This window comes from Carassius gibelio, chromosome A23, assembly GCF_023724105.1.
Source record: "Carassius gibelio isolate Cgi1373 ecotype wild population from Czech Republic chromosome A23, carGib1.2-hapl.c, whole genome shotgun sequence".
Taxonomy (NCBI): Eukaryota; Metazoa; Chordata; class Actinopteri; order Cypriniformes; family Cyprinidae; genus Carassius; species Carassius gibelio.
In genome coordinates, this window is record NC_068393.1 from 1,983,350 (window position 1) to 2,001,922 (window position 18,573).

At 47.8% G+C, this 18,573-nt stretch overlaps 1 protein-coding gene, 3 non-coding genes and 2 pseudogenes across 9 annotated transcripts in view; all 6 read left to right on the forward strand.

Moving 5' to 3' along the window:
- LOC127944816 (uncharacterized) overlaps window positions 1–18,573 on the forward strand; it is a 155,586-nt gene that overhangs the window by 45,259 nt on the left and 91,754 nt on the right. The gene's annotated exons all lie outside the window — the stretch shown is intronic.
- Window positions 1,630–1,814, forward strand: LOC127945643 (U2 spliceosomal RNA). The gene has a single exon (XR_008150924.1). It is a non-coding gene; the product is annotated as a U2 spliceosomal RNA (small nuclear RNA).
- LOC127945362 (U1 spliceosomal RNA) lies at window positions 2,189–2,352 on the forward strand. Its single transcript, XR_008150697.1, has one exon. It is a non-coding gene; the product is annotated as a U1 spliceosomal RNA (small nuclear RNA).
- On the forward strand, window positions 4,247–4,476 carry LOC127945673 (uncharacterized; annotated as a pseudogene).
- LOC127945654 (uncharacterized) lies at window positions 9,374–9,589 on the forward strand (annotated as a pseudogene).
- On the forward strand, window positions 9,964–10,127 carry LOC127945363 (U1 spliceosomal RNA). Its single transcript, XR_008150698.1, has one exon. It is a non-coding gene; the product is annotated as a U1 spliceosomal RNA (small nuclear RNA).

The window sequence follows — 18,573 nt, forward strand, 5'->3', positions numbered from 1 at the left end:
GGGGAGGACTTTATAGGATGGATTAGAGCACTGTATACAGGCTGTAATTGTTTGGTTTCAGTCAATGGGAATGTAGGGCAGGGTTTTGAGGCAAAGGGAGGGGTGAGGCAGGGGTGCCCTCTCTCCCCACTGCTTTTTATTTTATACATGGAGCCAGTGGCAGAGGCGATCAGATTAGATAGTAGAATAAAGGGTTTTGTGGTACCAGGAGCAAAGGGAGCTGTGGTGAAATTATCACAGTATGCGGATGACACGTCATTGCTGTTGATGTCAGACAGGTGTCTTGAGAGAGCTTTGTCCCTTTTCGAAGAGTTTTCACTAGCGTCAGGGGCTAGTTTAAATGTTGCAAAGTCGGCCATTAAGTTCTTTGGGAAGTTTAGGAAGAGGCGAGAAGGCCTTGGTGGTTTGCAGGTGTGTGAGGGTCCTTTGAAGATCTTGGGTGTAAACTTTCAGAATGAAGGCTCAGCAACTCTGAATTGGGTTGGTCGTATTGCGTCAGTGCAGAAGAGGCTGGCAAGGTGGAAAGGGCGCAGGTTGTCATTGATGGGGAAGGTCCTGGTAGTGAAGATGGACGTGTTACCAGTGCTTCAGTATCTGGCTTACATTTACCCTTTACCAGCAAGCATGAGAAGGGCAGTAATACGGTTAATATTTAATTTTGTATGGGGGGGTAGATATGAATACGTGAAGAGGTCTGAAATGTTTAATCCTGTTAGTAGAGGGGGACGGGATGTTCCTCATATTCCTCTAAAACTTGATTGTTTATTTGTGTCTTCTACTTTGGCGCAGTTAGCCAACCCAGTAGAGCATCCATCTGGGTATTTTCTTAGGTTGTTTTTCTCTTATGAGGGGCGGCATGTAATGAAGTGGACCAATGAGGGTCCAAGGGCTGAGGACCAGCCCTGGCATTACAGGCATGCTGTCAGGTGGTTGGGGAAATACCCTGAGGGTAAGGATGGGGCGGTATGTTTGGAGCAGAGGAAGTTGTATGGGAAGGCAAGGGAGAGGGTTTCTAGTGAAGTGAGACTGGGTGTCCAGGAGAGAGTATGGTTGAACATTCAACCAAAGGGACTGGACAATGGTCTAAAAGATCTAAATTGGCTAGGTTTTTTGGGGCGTTTACCAGTGAAGGAGGTCATGTATAGACATGGGCTATCAAAAGATGGTAGATGCCCAAGGGAGGGGTGTTCACAAGAAGAAACCATAAGACACGCTTTCTGGGAATGTGCTTTTGCACAAAGAGTGTGGGGGAGGGTGAAGAGGGTTTTAAGGGTGGTCTCAGATGATTTTAGAGTCTCAGGTGGGAATGTAATTCGGGTTATTAGATGTAAGAAGGGGGAAGGGAAAGTTGCGTTTATGCTTTGGTTAATAATGAGTTTGGTGAAGAAAGGGATATGGGAGGAAAGACAAGAGTGGATTAGAGGAAAGGGCAGGAGGTCAGCAGAAGGGATAGTACAGGGAGTGGAGGCTGAATTAAGGGGAAGGATTAAGTGGGATGTACAAAGGTGGGGGAAACATGCAGCCAAGGAAAGGTGGAAAGATTTAGTTGAACTGTATTATGATAAATGTTACTGAATGTGAAATGAGGTATAATTATGATTTAAATGTGGAAAAATGAATGTAATGTTGAAAGTATAATAAAAAAAAAAAAAAAAAAAAAATCTGTTCTTATCAGTTTAATATCTGATACGTCCCCCATCCGGGGACTACATATTAAATGGATTTTTAGATCACGGAGCTGGAGCCGGGGCTTGCTCCGTCCACTCCATGCATCGGCCTGGTATTGCAGTGTCTCCAGGAACGGTGTGCTTTCCCTTTTTGGGGATTGCCATTTATTGTGTCGAATAGCAGAACAAGGAATGAGAGCTGCCAATGCAGATGCTGTGGTTTATTGCAAACTTTTTTCCTGATGTGTCCACCTGAGGTCTTGGACTCTTCCACTAACGATGCACCCACCTGAGGTCTTGAAGTCTTTCACAGACGAGGTGACGCATCGAATCAGGTGTGTTTGTTTAAAGAGAGTCATCTAAAACTGGCGTTGGGAAGCACCGGCCCATGAGCTTGGCAGTTTCCAGGCCAGTAACGGAAGGCACCCGTCCTTCCTTTCCTGGAGGGGGGGCGGAGGGCTAACCGTTGGTGAGGATGGTAGAGATGCAAATCACACCTCTGGCTGACCGCCTGGGCCTTCATACTTACCTGGCAGGGGAGACACCATGATCAAGAAGGCGGTTCACCCAGGGCGAGGCTTGTCCATTGCACTCCGGCCATGCTGACCCCTGCGAATTCCCCAAATGCGGGAATCTCGACTGCATAATTTATGGTAGTGGGGGACTGCGTTCGCGCTCTCCCCTGAAATTGTTGGTGAAACAAAGCAGAAGAGGTTTTTACAGTTTTTTATTTATTTTCCTTTCAGAATGGGGAGTTCTGTCACATGCGAGATATGTGTTGTGCGCCTGTGAAACAAAGTCACTTGCGCTCTTGAAAAATCGGACCCTGGTGGGTAGTTTAGTTCGAACATAGCGCAGACCTTACTTTGAAAGTAGATTGGACTGACTGCAGCCTAGCTGTAACTGTCTCCATGTTGTTTGGTTGTCCTTTTTTTCGATTCGTATTAATTTTGTTGTCGCTTACAGCGACACCTAGTGGCCTGTCGCCGCGCCCTTTTTCACCTGGCCTCGGACTGAGCCCCTGCACAGGTGTGCCGATTTGGGTGAAGGGATCTCACTCCTTCCTGGAGTTATAGCCATTCGAGCCACCTCGGACACGCCACCTTAGCACGTTTTGAGGTCCCCTCGCCAAGGTGAATGGAAATTTCCTCTATTTTTGGATGATTATTGACACTCAGACTCCAGAGAAGCTTTCTGTGCTGATTTGGGTGGGACTGGGCCAAATACCTGGCGCCAGGTTGCAAAAGAAGGTTTTCGACAAAATCCAAAATACCCGAAAATTTCGTCAGAGCGACGGGCCAATCTGAGACCTGCGTCTCGTTCGGCGCGAGCCAAGGATTCCGGTGACATAAGGCACGTGGCTCTGCGACCAACCGTTTGGGAGTTACGAGCCATGCCGTACTTTCCGTCAGGCCGATCGGGACGAGGCCCGGTGACGTTGTAGACAGGGGAGGGTACTACCCAGATAGCACACTTACGTCTGCAAGATGTCTGTTAAAGAACTGTTGATCTGGAAAGCATCTGCCATCTACAAACGTCTGACATACGCCTTTCAGATGTCAGTTTTATATACCTTCTAAATCATAAACATCTAAAAGACATCTAATTGACATCTATCTGACATCTAAAAGGCAGTGTTGGGGAGTAACTAGTTACATGTAACAGCATTACGTAATTTAATTACAAAATGAATGTAACTGTAATTAGTTACAGTTACGAAGAAAAAATTAGTAATTAAATTAAAGTTACTTATGAAATTTTTAACGATTACAAAGGCAATTACATTTGAATATTTACACACATCCACATACAGATTTCACTGATTTCTTTCCCAAATTGCACTGACTATTCTGAGACATACGCCCTAATAATTTCCAGAATTTTAACAGAATTTTTTTTTTTCCCAGTCCGCCCTTCCTGTAAATTAATGGCAAAAACATGCAGTTTCATTTAATACAAATAGGCCTACTGAAGCTTGCAGTGTTGTCAGCCTCTGCCGCCTCAATATAGGAGTGCATGAGCACATAAACATCATTTCTAGAACTGCTCTGTGTCACGTCATGCATTTTACCTATCATATCATATACAAAGAGACAGCAGTTTAAAAAAACACCAATGTTTCAGGAGTTTATTATACAGGAATGACACATGCTTATTAGATAACTGTATTTGAGTTGATGTATATGTTTTTATTTATTATTATTTAATTTTCACAAATTTAGAAAAGTAATCTAAAAGTACTCAAAAGTAATTAGTTACATTACTTTAATAAAGTAATTGAAAAAGTTATACTACTATAACATTTTAAACAGGGTAACTTGTAATCTGTAACCTATTACATTTCCAAAGTAACCTTCCAAACACTGCTAAAAGGAGACGTCCAATAGACGTATTGCAGATGAGCAAACAGCCTTAAAACTACATCTTGCAGATGTAAATTCATATGTCAAATAGACGTCTCCTAGATGTATGTGTGCTATCAGGGTACCATCCCCCAGCGTTTTTAGGTCTCCCAAAACTTACCAAAGCCGAGATGGGCATCGCCGTGTCCGGCTTCCTCCCTGCTGCGTCTTAGCAGCATCGCTTCTCGGCCTTTTGGCTAAGATCAAGTGTAGTATCTGTTCTTACCAGATGGACACTTCAAGAGAAGAGATTCCGTTGCCGACCACGATGGTGCGGCTGAAAAATACTGTCAGAGTTCAAGTGAAGAAGGAAGCTGAAATGGAGATTAAGAAGAGGTTTGGACGGGATTTCGTCGTTGTCGAGGTGTTAAGAGGAGTTTTTGGAATTCCTGCGTCCCTGATCTTTTGTCTTCAGGATTTCTCCTCTTCTGGGTTCATGGACTTGACCTTTTTTCAATTGAGAGACTGTGTTGCCTTTTTTGAGGAGTGGGAAAAGAAAAAAGATCACCGTTTGCTGAGGGGTCTGCATCTTCATCCGGCCTTTGCACAGGATTATTTACCATTGGTGATCCACCTTTACAACCCCTTTGTAGAGGATGGAGATGTTCTATCTTTTCTGGCAAGGTACTGTGAGGCTGTGAAAGGGGGGGAACGACTGAAGGACCAGTATGGCATCTGGAATGGTAAGAGGAGATACTTAGTCAAGCTAAGGGCTGATCCAGCATCACCTGGGGGCCTTATCCACCCCCCGGGGTCCTTTTTCATCGGGTCCAACCGAGGCTTCCTCCATTATCCGGGGCAGCCGCTGTATTGCAGAAGATGTGGGGCTCGAGGTCACATTAAGACTGACTGTACTGGCCAACGTTGTCGCTTTTGTGAGTCAACTGACCACATTGCCTCAGCTTGCCCTGAACCTAAAAGATGCAGCCTATGTGGTGGGGTGGACCATCTGTTCCGTGCATGTCCAACCAGAAAGAAATCCTTTGCCAGCCTCTTTAGAGAAGGTCAGGACCTGCAGGCAGATCTTGAATCCCTGCTTACAAGCTTACCTGCAGAGATGGAGAGCCAGGAAGCAGGACCTTCGAGTGCAGATCAGGGGGCAAGAGAAACAAAAGGCGGTAGGGGTGACGTACCGGGCAATTTCGGGGAGGAAGTGAGAGATGAGGACAGCGGGCGACAATCGGCGCCATCCCAGGAATGGTCAGAGATAGATGTGACAGAGGTGTTATCTGGGATCTTCGAGTCTCAGAGAGATCTGGCAACTAGGCCTATGGACTTAAGGGAAGGGCAGTCTGCTTCAGTAGGAGGAGAGAATCCGCCTCAGCAGGACGATGTATCAAGTGATCCGATGGTGGTAGCACAAGGACAACGTCGACGGCGGCTCACTGAGGACACCGAGAGCCAGGAAAGGGAGCGCAAGTGTAGTAGGGTAGGACTTTTAAGCTCAGCTCTTTTACAGGAGCTAGCTCCTGTTCAGGACTGGGAGAAAGTGGTCCAAGAAGAGGAGATCCTTGGGAGGGTGGAAGTGGAGGCTGAAGGGGAAAACGGATGTGGAGCAAAAGAGGGGGGAATTTGTGAAAAGGGCCATGTGGTCTTGGGAAAACCTGGGAGGGCAGGTTTAGAAGAGAGGGAGGACGAGGGGCAGGAAGACAAACAAGTGGGGGAATGGGCTGAGGTACTCTCAAGAAAGAGAAAGGGGAGGGGAAAGGGGATATTAGGAAGGAAGGGGAGTATCTAAGGTTTTATTCAGGAAAATTTTTTGTTTTGTGTTATATTAATTAGCAATTATTTTAATGGGTTGTGTAAGAGTGGCTACTTTGAATGTAAGAGGGATCAAAATGCTACAGCGACGGACTGCAGTCTTTATTTCTTTAAAAAGGTTACCTTTTGATGTTTTATTTTTGCAAGAGTGCCATTTACAAAGGTACAGTGATGTACAATTATTTTCTGCAGGATGGGGGCTGGGGCCTTCAGTTTGGGGAGTGGGTAATGTGAGGGCGGATGGGGTGGGGATTTTGTTTTACTCAGGGGAGTTTGTGATTGAATCCACTAATGTGATTAGGCCGGGGAGGATGATAGTGGCGGATGTCAGATGGAGGGGGGTGGCTTTTCGGTTTGTGAATGTTTATGCACCGAGTAAGTTAGGAGAAAGGGAGGGTTTTCTAGATGACCTAGCTCCCGTCCTCTTTACCAACCGGTTGGTGGTTTTAGGGGGGGATTTCAATGTGTCACTAGACAATGCTTCTGGAAAGGACTTAGCGCAGCTGGTGACCAATTTTTCTCTTCGGGATTCATTTAGGTTAGCGGGTGGTTTAGAACCAACCTATACATGGAGAAATAATAGGCAGGAGGCATCACGCCTGGATTACGTTTTTTTACCTGACCATATGAAGGTCATAAACTACATCCAACAGCCTATGTGGTGCACAGATCACTGTTTGGTAGGAGTTAGGGTAGAGGTAGGGGGTTTGAAGAGAGGCAGGGGAGTCTGGAGATTCAATACCTCCTATTTAAAAGATATAACTTTTTACGAAGTACTTCAAAGGTTGATAGCCGGTTGGAAAAACTTGAGGGGTCTGTTTGATTCACAAGCAGCTTGGTGGGAGGGAGTGAAGGAGAGAGTTTCTCTCTTTTGCCATTGCTGGGGGATTGCAAAAGCAGAGCGCAAACGTGCTCAGGTCCGAAAATGGTCGGAGGAGTTGCAAACCTTGTGGTCTGAGGGAGCATTGAGTACTGCTGAAGGGTGGAACAGAGCCAGTTTTCTACAGGGAGTCATAAAAGACTTTTACTGGGGGGAGGCTAAAACCTTCCTGTTGTGGTCAAGAACCCAGAAACGTCTATTGGACGAGAAACCAACTAGTTATTTCTTTTCCACAGTACGGAGACAGCAGCAGCGCAGCTGTATTGAGGGCCTACAAGGAAGGGAGGGAGTAGAATACTCTGTAGAGGGAATGTTGCAGATAGCTGCTGGTTTCTACAGGGGGCTTTTTAGCAGTAGGGGTTCTTTAAATCCAGCTTCTAGGGGTTTTCTGGAGGGGTTGATAGATGTTTTGGATGAAGAGGAGAGTGCTGCGTTGGAGAAATCTTTAACTCTTCAGGAGGTAGAGTCAGCTTTGTACTCATTCAAAAAGGATACGGTTCCTGGAAATGATGGCCTTCCAGTAGAGTTTTATAGAGCCTTTTGGCCTTTGATAGGGGCAGAGTTGGTCGAGGTATATCAGGAGAGCCTGAATAAGGGAGAACTGCCGGCTACTATGAGGACAGGTCTTGTGACTCTCCTTTATAAGAAAGGAAAGAAGGAGGACCTAGCAAATTGGAGGCCAATAACTCTACTCTCAACAGATTATAAAGTATTAGCAAAGGTCATAACTGAAAGGCTTAAAAGAGTGGTGGGTACAGTGGTTCAGCCGGATCAGACTTGTGGGGTGCCAGGCAGGTCAAGTAGTTTGAATTTAGCCTTGGTGAGGGACATCATCAGCTGGGCAGAACAACGGCAGCTACCTTTAGCTATCTTAAGTTTGGACCAGGAGAAGGCATTTGATAGGGTAAATCATGCCTTTCTAATGTCAGTCCTGGAGCGATTAAGGTTTGGTCCAGTTTTCAGGGCCTGGGTAAAGTTGCTGTACACCCGAGCGATGAGTAGAGTTGGGGTGAATGGATTTTACTCAGAGTTAGTCGAGCAGCAGGGAGGGGTAAGGCAGGGGTGTCCCTTGTCCCCCCTGCTCTACATTCTGTCACTGGAGCCCCTTGTGGCGGCACTACGAGCGGCCCCGTCCTTGACGGGTGTGCATTTGCCTGGTGGTAGGGGGACAAGGGCAAAGGTGGCAGCATATGCTGATGATATGACACTGTTCCTGACTTCGGAGCTGGATTTTGTGGTGGCAGACAGGATCCTGCAGCGGTTTTGTGAGGTTTCAGGAGCTCGGGTAAATGTGAGTAAATCTTCTGCAATGTTTTTAGGACAGTGGGCAGGGAGAACAAGTGTGCCAGGTGGATACAGCCTGTGTCCTGATGGGATGAAGATTCTGGGCATTCGATTTTTCAGGAGAAATAGTGCACAAGAAAATTGGGGGGCTAGGTTTAAGGTTGTACAGGCAAAGGTAGCTAGGTGGAATGCAAGGAGGCTGTCACTCTGGGGTAGGTTGGAGGTGGTGAAGGCGGATCTCCTCCCTAGCCTGAACCACCTGGCGTACATATTCCCAATTCCTTTTTGGTATGGTAGGAAACTGGAGAGGTTGGTTTTCTCCTTCCTCTGGAGGAATGGTACAGAGTTGGTAGCCAGAACCCATATGTACCGTCACCTAAAAGAGGGGGGAAGAGGTGTGCCTTGCATACCTTTAAAAATGGAGGCCCTTTTTTCCTCCTTTGCAGCAGGTTTAGTACCCCAGACTGTAGTGCACAAGGCAGGGTGCCTTGCCAGGTTTTGGTTGGGGTTTCCATTGAGGTCCATGATTCCATGGAATGGAACGATGCCTTGGTCAATGGAAAGGCCAGAACAATACCAGAAAGTGGTGGATCTTGTGGTGCAAAAACCCTGGTGTTTAGAGCAGTCAGTGATTTTAGACCATAGAAAACTGTACTGCAGACTAAGGGATGGGTTGGTTGAAGGGGCAGAGAAGGCTACTCTGCACGATGGGGTGGATTTGTCTATCTTGCAACCCTCATACTTGGTGGGCGCCTGCAAGGATCTGAACTGGTTGACAGTTCTAGGCCGTTTGCCTGTAAGAGAGCGTATGTACAGACATGGGCAGGGAAGGTCACCGTTGTGTCCAGTGGGCTGTGGACAGGAGGAAACAATTGAGCACAGTTTGTGGTCTTGCCCGGGAGCTGCAGCTCTCTGGCATTCTGTAAAGTTGTGGTGGAAGGATTGGAGGGGGCCTTCTATTAAGAGAGAGCTAGTAGTGAAGGGTGAGGGTTTAAAGGATTTGGAAAAAGATCGCAGGAGAGTGGTGTGGGTGGTAATTTCAGAAGCTAAATACATTTTGTGGGAGTGGAGAACAACGTGCTTGAAAAAGCAGTTGCCTCGTATGTTTCCAGAAAGGTTATTTTGTCGCTTACTTGGGAAAATAGTAACCGAGGTAAAAATGTTTAAAGAGTGTTATGGGGAGGAAGAAACCAGGAGGATATGGGGAGGGTTACCAAGAGTGGGTGTGGGGTAACGGGAATAAGGATTTCATGTTATGTTGCCTTTTGGGTTTTTTTGGTGTTGTTTTGTTCTGGTTTTTTCTATTCTTTTGGTGTATAACCTTTTTATCTTATCAGTGTGTATAAGGAAATGGTAAAAGAAATGTAATTTTTGTTGTAATGTTTTCCAGACTGTTGTAATGAATGGATTGGTAAATAAAAAAAAAAAAAAAAAAAAAAAAAATCTGTTCTTATCAGTTTAATATCTGATACGTCCTCCTCCGGGGACTACATATTAAATGGATTTTTAGATCACGGAGCTGGAGCCGGGGCTTGCTCCGTCCACTCCATGCATCGGCCTGGTATTGCAGTGTCTCCAGGAACGGTGTGCTTTCCCTTTTTGGGGATTGCCATTTATTGTGTCGAATAGCAGAACAAGGAATGAGAGCTGCCATTGCAGATGCTGTGGTTTATTGCAAACTTTTTTCCTGATGTGTCCACCTGGGGTCTTGGACTCTTCCACTAACGATGCACCCACCTGAGGTCTTGAAGTCTTTCACAGACGAGGTGACGCATCGAATCAGGTGTGTTTGTTTAAAGAGAGTCATCTAAAACTGGCGTTGGGAAGCACCGGCCCATGAGCTTGGCAGTTTCCAGGCCAGTAACGGAAGGCACCCGTCCTTCCTTTCCTGGAGGGGGGGCGGAGGGCTAACCGTTGGTGAGGATGGTAGAGATGCAAATCAGACCTCTGGCTGACCGCCTGGGCCTTCATACTTACCTGGCAGGGGAGACACCATGATCAAGAAGGCGGTTCACCCAGGGCGAGGCTTGTCCATTGCACTCCGGCCATGCTGACCCCTGCGAATTCCCCAAATGCGGGAATCTCGACTGCATAATTTATGGTAGTGGGGGACTGCGTTCGCGCTCTCCCCTGAAATTGTTGGTGAAACAAAGCAGAAGAGGTTTTTACAGTTTTTTATTTATTTTCCTTTCAGAATGGGGAGTTCTGTCACATGCGAGATATGTGTTGTGCGCCTGTGAAACAAAGTCACTTGCGCTCTTGAAAAATCGGACCCTGGTGGGTAGTTTAGTTCGAACATAGCGCAGACCTTACTTTGAAAGTAGATTGGACTGACTGCAGCCTAGCTGTAACTGTCTCCATGTTGTTTGGTTGTCCTTTTTTTCGATTCGTATTAATTTTGTTGTCGCTTACAGCGACACCTAGTGGCCTGTCGCCGCGCCCTTTTTCACCTGGCCTCGGACTGAGCCCCTGCACAGGTGTGCCGATTTGGGTGAAGGGATCTCACTCCTTCCTGGAGTTATAGCCATTCGAGCCACCTCGGACACGCCACCTTAGCACGTTTTGAGGTCCCCTCGCCAAGGTGAATGGAAATTTCCTCTATTTTTGGATGATTATTGACACTCAGACTCCAGAGAAGCTTTCTGTGCTGATTTGGGTGGGACTGGGCCAAATACCTGGCGCCAGGTTGCAAAAGAAGGTTTTCGACAAAATCCAAAATACCCGAAAATTTCGTCAGAGCGACGGGCCAATCTGAGACCTGCGTCTCGTTCGGCTCGAGCCAAGGATTCCGGTGACATAAGGCACGTGGCTCTGCGACCAACCGTTTGGGAGTTACGAGCCATGCCGTACTTTCCGTCAGGCCGATCGGGACGAGGCCCGGTGACGTTGTAGACAGGGGAGGGTACTACCCAGATAGCACACTTACGTCTGCAAGATGTCTGTTAAAGAACTGTTGATCTGGAAAGCATCTGCCATCTACAAACGTCTGACATACGCCTTTCAGATGTCAGTTTTATATACCTTCTAAATCATAAACATCTAAAAGACATCTAATTGACATCTATCTGACATCTAAAAGGCAGTGTTGGGGAGTAACTAGTTACATGTAACAGCATTACGTAATTTAATTACAAAATGAATGTAACTGTAATTAGTTACAGTTACGAAGAAAAAATTAGTAATTAAATTAAAGTTACTTATGAAATTTTTAACGATTACAAAGGCAATTACATTTGAATATTTACACACATCCACATACAGATTTCACTGATTTCTTTCCCAAATTGCACTGACTATTCTGAGACATACGCCCTAATAATTTCCAGAATTTTAACAGAATTTTTTTTTTTCCCAGTCCGCCCTTCCTGTAAATTAATGGCAAAAACATGCAGTTTCATTTAATACAAATAGGCCTACTGAAGCTTGCAGTGTTGTCAGCCTCAATATAGGAGTGCATGAGCACATAAACATCATTTCTAGAACTGCTCTGTGTCACGTCATGCATTTTACCTATCATATCATATACAAAGAGACAGCAGTTTAAAAAAACACCAATGTTTCAGGAGTTTATTATACAGGAATGACACATGCTTATTAGATAACTGTATTTGAGTTGATGTATATGTTTTTATTTATTATTATTTAATTTTCACAAATTTAGAAAAGTAATCTAAAAGTACTCAAAAGTAATTAGTTACATTACTTTAATAAAGTAATTGAAAAAGTTATACTACTATAACATTTTAAACAGGGTAACTTGTAATCTGTAACCTATTACATTTCCAAAGTAACCTTCCAAACACTGCTAAAAGAAGACGTCCAATAGACGTATTGCAGATGAGCAAACAGCCTTAAAACTACATCTTGCAGATGTAAATTCATAAGTCAAATAGACATCTCCTAGATGTATGTGTGCTATCAGGGTACCATCCCCCAGCGTTTTTAGGTCTCCCAAAACTTACCAAAGCCGAGATGGGCATCGCCGTGTCCGGCTTCCTCCCTGCTGCGTCTTAGCAGCATCGCTTCTCGGCCTTTTGGCTAATGTCACAGGTCAGGGGGGCCAAGCTGGACTGCGCCCTCCCCTAAACCAGGACCACCTCGAGGAGCGTATCAGAGGGAAGAGTCGGAGACAGAGAATAAATTTAACAAGTTTTATTTTGAAGTAAAAACAAATTGGGAATCCTAAACTAAAATCTTCTTTGTTACCCTCAGGGCTTGAAGGTAAACAATGCAGCGACCGGGGACTCTCCCGCCCTCTTCCTCTGTGCGGGCCCCGCAATAGATGGACAGATGGGTGGTCAAGTAGGTATTTCACAGGTGGGAATACAATCGGCAAGCCCGCAGTCTGGTAAGTCTCCTCTGGTAATTAAATACTTCCAAACTCCCTTCCCTTCTTCACAGATGCAGAATTTGGGACGGATGGATATCGGTCAGGTCCGTACACGGCAGATACACAGCCTTGAGGTGGGGATGTGTTTGGCAAGTGAGGGGTCCGGTAAGTCTCCTCCGGTAAGTATGTAATTCCAGCCTTCCTTCCTTCTTCCACAGGTACGGAATTTGAGGCGAATGATATCAGTCAAGTACGTATACGGCAGGTGCACGGTCTTCAGTAAGGTGGCTTCTCCTGACACCGTCAGAGTGGATATTCCAGACAAAGCGTGCCCCTCTCACGTTCGTGACAAAGGACAGTCACCTCTCTCAGCACAGGTGGGCCACAAGGATGCAACAAACTCTAAGTCAACAGGCTGTGCAGGGTTTCTACTGAAACAGACAGAATGGATGCTTCAGACAAAGTATACAGTTCACATGCGTTGGAAGGAACGAACACTTCTCACAATACGGATGAATAGCAGGGATACAGCAGACTCGAAGTCAACAGGCTGAATGGGGCTTCCTCATACAGATGAGTAGCAGGGATACAGCAGGCTCGAAGTCAACAGGCTGAATGGGGCTTCTTCTGAGACAGACAGAATGGATGTTTCAGGCAAGTATACAGTTCACATGCATTGGAAGGAGCGAACACTTCTCACCATACAGTTGAATGGCAGGGATACAGCAGACTCGAAGTCAACAGGCTGAATGGGGCTTCTTCTGAGACAGACAGAATGGATGTTTCAGGCAAGTATACAGTTCACATGCATTGGAAGGAACGAATACTTCTCACAATACAGGCGAATAGCAGGGATACAGCAGACTCGAAGTCAACAGGCTGAATGGGGCTTCTTCTGAGACGGACAGAATGGATGTTTCAGGCAAGTATACAGTTCCCATGCAGTGGAAGGAGCGAACACTTCTCACCATACAGTTGAATGGCAGGGATACAGCAGACTCGAAGTCAACAGGCTGAATATGGGCTTCTTCATACAGTTGAATGGCAGGGATACAGCAGACTCGAAGTCAACAGGCTGAATGGGGCTTCTTCTGAGACAGACAGAATGGATGTTTCAGGCAAGTATACAATTCACATGTATTGGAAGGAGCGAACACCTCTCACCATACAGTTGAATGGCAGGGATACAGCAGACTCGAAGTCAACAGGCTGAATGGGGCTTCTTCTGAGACGGACAGAATGGATGTTTCAGGCAAGTATACAGTTCCCATGCAGTGGAAGGAGCGAACACTTCTCACCATACAGTTGAATGGCAGGGATACAGCAGACTCGAAGTCAACAGGCTGAATATGGGCTTCTTCATACAGTTGAATGGCAGGGATACAGCAGACTCGAAGTCAACAGGCTGAATGGGGCTTCTTCTGAGACAGACAGAATGGATGTTTCAGGCAAGTATACAATTCACATGTATTGGAAGGAGCGAACACCTCTCACCATACAGTTGAATGGCAGGGATACAGCAGACTCGAAGTCAACAGGCTGAATGGGGCTTCTTCTGAGACAGACAGAATGGATGTTTCAGGCAAGTATACAGTTCACATGCATTGGAAGGAACGAACACTTCTCACAATACAGACAAATAGCAGGGATACAGCAGACTCGAAGTCAACAGGCTGAATGGGGCTTCTTCTGAGACGGACAGACTGGATGTTTCAGGCAAGTATACAATTCACATGTATTGGAAGGAGCGAACACCTCTCACCATACAGTTGAATGGCAGGAATACAGCAGACTCGAAGTCAACAGGTTGCACAGAGCTTTTCTGAGGCAGATAGTAAATATTTCAACAGGGCATCTCTTCTCCTATTAGCACAACAGAGGGGTTAATTCACATCCCAGATGATAAATCCTCAACATCCAGACAGTTGGAACAAATCAGTGTCGCAGGACTCTTACTATTGACAGTCAGCCCTCATGACACATAGAGAGTGCATGGCAAACAGGAATGTAGCTTACACACACACACGACAATTCCACTTCAAACATATATTGTGGGGGGAAACATCAATTTTAGCCACTGCAAACTCACTTCACGACGTGCAATTTAAAGCCAGCACTCACATTCGGGTTTCTGTCCGAAGGGAAGGGGGAGGGCGCAATCCTCACTGCCACGGAGGATGTTCTGAGATGTTTTTCTTCACAGTCACAGGCAGAGTTCACATCACCATTTATAGAGGAGGGAGAGGTAAGAGATCGGTAATGAATCAATACAATCCACTCAGTGATATTTATGATCGTGATCCAAACACTCCAAACCACATCCAATTCAGTGTCAAACGTGTGCAATTACAAGACTCAGTTCTCAGTTACTTAGCTCCTCTCCAATGCAAACAGGGTATTTCACTCTCCTTCTGTTGTCCTCGAATCCCTCAGCAAAGCAACACTTTCCACTTCATTCACCCGTCCTCCAGCCACTATTACCACCCAATAAAACGACTTTTCACAAGGGAGAAAAACCACACGCACCACCTCTCTCTCTTGCTTTTTATCCTCTCCACTGTTGATGAGGCCTCACGCAAACTCTGAGTAAATCCCCCACACCTGTTGCCAATCCATCATTTGGGGTTGTCACAGCAACAAACACACACACAGGCCTGGGAACAGAGTTACACTCAAAGCGTTCCCCCGGGAACACTGCTTCAGCGCGAATAAGTTCCACACGCCATTTGTCACACTGTGACATACCCCCCCGCCAAACCGTTCTAGTCCCGAGAACGGTCTCCAGACACCCAGTCTCCAAACCTAGCTGGAGGCTGACCTCGATTCTCACGCTGGGACCGTCGAGGTGGGGAAATGGGTGCTTCAGGTCGTAGCCCTAGGCCCAGGCCTCCTGGAATCACCGCCCATCCTACCAGCGGGGGCATCCCGGACGTTTCAACCGGTGGATTCTCTACAACACGTTTTGGGTAGTTTGGGCAAGGGCGGATCAAATTTCGATGTAACACCCGTTCGGGGCCCGCCTTTCCTTCTGGCCGCAATGCATATACGGGTTGGTCTGGGTGTGGCTGTCGCAAAACGACAAACGGCTGAGCCTCCCACCGGTCACTCAATTTTCCCTTCCCTTGTCGGCGATTATCCCGCACCAGCACCCTCTCCCCTGGTAGTAACGGTGCCTCTCGAGCCGTCCGGTCATACAACCTCTTGTTCTTCAACGCTGCTCGGTTAATCCGGCCCGAGACTCGTTCGTATGCCGACTGGAGGCGTTGATGATGTCCCGTCACCCAATCTGTCAAACTACCTCCCTCTTCCCCTGCAGTGGTCCCCAGAAGCATATCCATCGGAAGTCTCACATGTCTGCCGAACATCAGGTAGGTGGGGGCGTAACCAGTGGTACTGTGTACACTGTTGTTATAGGCCTGTACCATCGCCGGGAGTCTGTCGACCCAATGGCCTTGCTGTTCCTCCTCTAAGGTTCCTAATAAACTCAGCAAGGTCTGATTAAACCTCTCACACCCCCCGTTCCCTTGGGGGTGATAGGGAGTCGTATGGGTCTTCTTGCATCCGTACAGTTGGCACAGCTCATGGATCACCCTGGACTCAAAGTTGGTTCCTTGGTCTGAGTGGAAAATTTCAGGGCATCCAAATGGTTGGATCACATACCTCCAAAGGGCGTTGGCAGTCGTAATGGCGGTTTGGTCCACAGTTGGGATGGCCCAAGCATACTTAGTAAACAGATCGGTTACCACAAGGATGTTCTGGATCCGATCCACTGGCCGTCCCAAAGTCAGATAATCCATGGCCACCATATGTAGCGGTGCCTTGGCCTGCATCGGAACCAGCGGTGCCCGTACGTCCTTCTTGGTCTTAAACAACGTGCAGCGTGGGCACCTCTGAAGGTAAGTCCTCGTGGCACCCTCCATTCCGGGCCAGTAGAAGTGTCGCCTCACCAGTGCCAATGTCCTCTCCTGCCCCTGATGTCCCATCTTGGTGTGATATGCCTCCAATAAAGCCTGACAACGCCCTTCAGGGACCACGATTTGACAGACCTCATCGCCCCGACCTGGGTCCTGGAGGGCCCTACAGAGCACACCTTCCTTCAAATAGAGTCTCCCCCTCTGTCCCAGCAGGCCCCGCACAATCCGAGTCTGAGTCCGGCGTTCCACACCCTCAGGCCAGGCCTTCTGTTCTAGCCACGTTCGAACCAACGCTACATCTCCGTCTTCGCCCTGCCACCGCCTCCATCGCTGTGGGTCCCACCCCCAACAAGGGGGGGGTTCCTCCGATACTTGCCCTGGTGCCTCTACAACTCCCACCATCAGTCCCTCATCGGACCCCGCTTCTGGTGCTGGTACCTGACCTGCCGATCCTTCGCCGGGTAACCTTGATAGTACATCGGCATTAGTGTGTTCTCTCCCTGGCCGGTACTGGAGCTGATAATCAAAATTGGCCAGTTGGGCCACCCAGCGTTGTTCCACCGCCCCCAGTTTAGCAGTCTGCAAATGAACCAACGGGTTATTGTCCGTGACGACCCGTACCTTGGCTCCCCACAAGTAATCCTTGAACTTTTCACACAACGCCCACTTCACTGCCAGTAACTCAAGCTTAAAAGAACTGTAATTGGCGTCGTTCTTCTCCGTTGGATGTAAACTTCGGCTTGCATAGGCGATTACCTTTTCCTCTCCCTGTTGCTTCTGGGCCAAGACAGCCCCCAAGCCCAGGTGGCTAGCATCGGTATACAGGATGAAGGGTTGTGTGAAGTCAGCGTAGGCTAGGATCGGGGCCTGTAGTAGTTCCTGCTTGAGTTTCTGGAAGGCAGCTTCACAGGCCGGATCCCATTGGATCGAAGGGGACCCTCGGCCACGAACTCGTCCCATACCTCCCAGCAACTGGTTGATCGGCCTAGCGATTTTAGAGAAATCCTTAATGAATCGCCTATAGTAACCCACGAAGCCCAGGAATGAACGAACCTGGCGCACCGTCTTGGGCGCAGCCCACTCCTGCACTGCCACCACCTTCTCGGGATCAACTGAAATCCCCGCTGCACTCACCACATGCCCCAAGAATTTAACCTCTTTGCGGAAGAGCTGGCACTTGTCTGGCTGGAGCTTCAACCCATATCGCTCTAGGGAACGGAAGACTTGCTCTAGGTGCTCGAGATGGGACTTGAAATCTGGGGAGTAGACAATGACGTCGTCTAGATAGACGAGGGTGGAATCCATCAGTTGGTTGCCTAAACAACGCTGCATCAGCCGTTGGAACGTGGCTGGGGCGTTGCAAAGGCCAAACGGCATCCGGTCCCATTCATATAGGCCAAAGGGGGTAGTGAATGCAGTCTTCTCCCGGTCATGCTCGTCCATCTGCACCTGCCAGTAACCGCTGGCCAAGTCAAGGGTGGAATACCAGGTGGCTTGTGTGAGGCTCGTGAGAGAGTCTTCAACTCGAGGCAACGGGAAAGCATCCCTTTTGGTGACTTGATTCAGCCTGCGGTAATCCACACAAAACCTCCAGGAACCAGTTTTCTTTCGAACCAGTACTATCGGGGCAGCCCAAGGGCTACTGCTCTCTCGAATAATCCCCTTGTCAAGCATCCCTCGCAAAAGGGTGCGGACCTCTGAATACAAGGTCGGGGGCACGGGTCGATAGCGCTCTCGGCTGGGTGCAGCATCCCCAGTTGGGATTTGATGTCGCACCACATCCGTGCGGCCGTAATCCTCATCGTGAGTGGAAAACAAGTGCTGCCATTCCATCAAGAACTCTTGGAGTTGTCCCAATTGCTCTTCTCCTAGTCCTTCACCCCGTAAAGACTCCCCCATCAGGTGGGTAGGCAACCCTCCTCCTATCTCTCCCACCCCCGAACCTGCTCGTGTCAGGGCCACCTCTACCACTGTCGGGCCTACCCGATTGAAGTTGACTTCACCCTGTTCACGAACCTGCTGGGGCCTCACTGAGGTCACCCGGGCCAAACGCTGGTGACGATACAAGTGAACAGGGAAAGGATTCATGTTCCTGACTCGCACTGAGACCCGGCCCCCCTGAACAGTCGCCAATCCTCGAGCAACTTCCACCTTGGGACCATCCTCATGGGGTTCCACCATGACCCAATCTTCCGGACTATAAAGTCGAGGAGGCAACCTGACCCCGACCAAAGCCTCACTCTGAGCTGGAATGGACAAGGCGTAACGGCAGGCTACTCTTCCCGTGCTTTCCCGATCCCCCTGTTGTTCGGCCAGACATACTCGACGGCAGTCG